Below are 4,063 nucleotides of genomic sequence, written 5' to 3'. Positions count from 1 at the left end.
TGCACTGAAATAAATTATTTTCACTAAAAAAAAGATTTATTATTTAAACAAGACAGAAAGGTCATATTTTGGCAAGATAAAAGTTTTGTCGCCTATACATAAATTGAACAAATTTACTACAAATACTAAAGTATGTCAGCAAATTAAATAGTGGAGCTCTGAGATGTATGACTTCCATGAGCTTAAAGGACTGCATCCACGCGGTTTGGCAAGGATTCATACAATGTGTTGATGAAGTCATCAGGAATAGCTAGGAAAGCAGTCCTGCTGCCTCCCAGAGTTCATCAATATTCTTTGGTTTGGTCTTTCATGCTTCCTCTTTCATCCTTCCCCACATATGCTTAATGATGTTCATGTCTGGTGACTGGGCCAGCCAATCCTGGAGCACCTTGATCTTCTTTGCCTTGAGGAGCTTTGAAGTGGAGATGGAAGTATGCAATGGAGAATTTGGCCTCTTTTATGGTTGGGAATATAAGAGGTAGCTAAGATTTCTTGGTATTTGAGACTATTGATGTTGCCTTCCACCCTGCAGATCTCTCACACACCCCCATACTGGATGTAATCCCAGACCATGATTTTTACACCACCAAACTTCCCTGTTTTCTGGGTGAATCTTGGATCCATACAGTAGTTCTCCTGCAATATTTGCGGCAACTGTGGGGGCTTGGGGCAATTTTATTCCCATATCAATTGCCCCAAACCCCCCATATTCTCTACTTTTATACATGATCTCTCTTTTTGTTACCTCTCTTGTTGGGCCCCATACCAGATTAACACACTGTTTATTTTAATTGGATTATCATTTTATGAGATGGAGGGAAGATGTTTGCGAGAAAAAGTATTTTGGAAAGAATGAAAGTTTTAATGATATTAACTCTTGATTTGTAATTGGTGTTTTTATTTTCCCATTTTTTTACATCCTCTTTAACCTCACAGAGTTTAAGCTCCCAGTTTCTTTCGCTACAGTCTGTATTACAGATGGTTAAACCCAGGATTTTAATCTCATCCACGTCTTGCATGTTTTGATCCAATCCAAACTCCTCCTGTTTTATTATGATTAAGCTTTGCACCCGAAGCCAACTCATATAAACTTAAATGATTAGTTAAAATATCCATCTCTATTTATTTTTTGTTACTACGTCATCAGCATACGCTATGGCGGTGACTTTTGGCACGTACCGGATATGAGGCTGTCAGAGTTGATGGTCTTAATCAGGGGGCTGATGGCCAGGATGTATAAAGCTGCACCCCCCTCTCCACGTTAAAAGGCTCAGTTAAAACACTGTTTACATTCACACAAACACTGGATTTAAAATACAGACATTTGATTAAATGAATAAATGGTTTTTGGAACCCATAATGTTCCATTACAGTCCATAAATACCCTCTGGAGACATAATCAAAGGCTTTCTTTTGGTCCAGCCCGATTATATAAAAGTCTTTTTTCCCGGGTTTATGTATAATTTCTCTCAGTGTGCAGAGGTTGTCCCACATCAACCGGTCTTTTATTGCTCTCTCTCTATGAGTTCATCTAATATATTATTCATTCTATTCATAATAACTTTGGTTAATATTTTATAATCACTATTCATTATAGTCAAATCTAATTGTTAATATATTTTTCATCATCTTTTTTATACAACAAACACATGACACCCTGATAAAATGATTCCCCCATGCAGCCTCTGTTCAGCCCTTCATTGTACATCTCTGTCAGGACATTAGTTACTTATTAGTTCCACTGAGGACAAACATCTTTCCTTTTTAATATGGGGAAGATGTGGAGATGAAAATGGAGCTATTCTTCACTGAAAAAAAGAACATGTTGGATTAACTTAATTCAATAGTGGACATTGGTTGCACACAGATGTTTTGCTTTGGCAGCAGATTAAACAATTGAGTTAAATTAACACAAGGTATTCATGGTCAATACACCTGTGTATTTTGTGTTGATACTGAGTGATTGAAACATGTTTTGATAAAGTAATTTGTGCTCTTGGAACATTTTAATCCTTCACAATTTCATCACGTTATTTCAACACTATTCAATAATTTTTACTCCAATACTATATGGTCACTTAAATACTACACATTTTTTTCATAATATATAGTAGTATATTCTAGTGTCAATAACACCATCTTTTGGCACTAAAACAGATTGTATTGTTCTCTAAAGATGGTTGCCTGTAACCACTAGTAACCTTTCAAAATAAAATGTCTAATTTCACTGCAGTGACCATAGGTAAAGAATTGAACTGACATTACTGTAAAACAAATCAACAGTGAACAAGTAATGTCAGTTTTTCAGTGTTTTACCAACTCACAGTCAAAATGGAAACTGGACATTTTTCTTTTGAAAAAGGTTTCTGGCAACCATCTTTGAGGAGAACAATACAAACATAATGTTCAAGGTCTCTATTGTCGAGATTAAATTAAGTAACAATTGTAATTTAACACTTCAATGTAACTATAAAACAGATTTAAAATGCAAAAACATGAGTTACCATTCCAGCAATCATTTATTTTAATGTCAAATACCTTTCTATTAACGCTCTTTATCATTAAAATGACCCATTTTTACCAGTTGCAAAACCTTTATTCAAGAGCCCAAACTTCCAACACTCACAAAGAATCTAGTCATTAACTAACATTCAAGGTTTAAGTGTCACTTACAGACACAGGTAAATATTTCTAAAATGTTCCGCTGCCTTCAGTCCGGCCATGAATTCATCCTGTACATACATTGGCTTGCATAAGTGTACACCCCCATGCTTAAAAAGAGGATTAAAAAAACATCTTTAGGAAATTGATCTTAATGCCGTAATTAAAAAAAATAGGAAAATCCAACCTTTAAGGACACCAATTTTCTTTGTGAATGAAAAATGTATTGTAAATAAATAAATTAAGGACTGTGTCAATATCTAATGCAATACTGTTGTAGGAAATGGAACAGTGGTTGAACCTTAAACAATCTAAGGTTAAAGTTTTTTTAAATTATACAGTGAACTAAAACCATCTCTGGTCCCACAGATAGGGGCTGCACACAAAGAACAAATGATCCCTATAAGAGCAAAGTCTGAGTTGTATTCTTAGAAGTAGTAAAACTCTTTAGTGCAACCGGTTTCACACGGCCCGGATGGCAGTATTCAGACTGTGTACAGTTCTCAATCCCTTCACCTGTAAGACAGATAGAAACTAAGACTGAAGAATGCTGCCAATCAGAGTCTTGTAGAGGGGAAAATAACTGGACCGTCCACATGGCCGTAAAGGAACGAACACTTGGCCTCACGTGCACAACAGTGAGCTCTCCTTACTGGAGCAGGTCTGTCTTTAAGCTCTGGGCTTTCCTTGAGAGTTAAGTCTCATCCAACTCCATTAACACCTTTTGAATCCCTTCGAAAGTGTAGCAGAGCTGTGACGGATACCTCATCTTCAAAGAGTAACAAAGTCCGAACAGCAAGGCTGTTGATGGGCCATGCTGTCCAAATCTTGAAGAACCACCACACCCTCGATGATGATGCCAACATCAGAAAAGTCATTGCCTGGCGTCTGTTTGGTGACGTAAATTCCCACTGTCGTTTTCATGATGGCACTCAGCGCAGTGGCCTCAGTCATGTCCTGGTTAAAGATAAAAACATTTCTTGAAGCTTTAAAAATAAATAAAAATAAACTGATTGCATTTGAGTGCAGCAATTGCTAGTTTATTTATACCCATGTAAGCAGCATAGGAAGATTACTACAGCCAAAGAATACCTTGCCATGCTGCCATTCATGGTCAATTAATGGAGAAAAAAGGATTCCAGATCAAATGAAGAGGAGCCTTCAATCTTTACAAACTAATGTAAAGATTGAATTTTCATCTACATTTTTTCTGGAACTTGTTTTCATGTTCTTGGATTTTTATCATTAACCTTGATTTATCCCAGTCCCAATTCTGCCCTCGTCAGATGAGGGTCAGTGTAGTGTAGAAAGATGGTGGAATTTTCCTTCTTTCAATAAATTTGAATTGTTTGTCACACTGCCTTATTCCCTAATGTAAGAGACAATGTGTCAGAGGGGTCAA

The sequence above is a fragment of the Etheostoma spectabile genome, unplaced genomic scaffold (assembly GCF_008692095.1).
Source record: "Etheostoma spectabile isolate EspeVRDwgs_2016 unplaced genomic scaffold, UIUC_Espe_1.0 scaffold00569575, whole genome shotgun sequence".
Classification (NCBI taxonomy): Eukaryota; Metazoa; Chordata; class Actinopteri; order Perciformes; family Percidae; genus Etheostoma; species Etheostoma spectabile.
The sequence above is the reverse complement of the archived record's forward strand: the minus strand, read 5'-3'. Positions refer to the sequence as shown.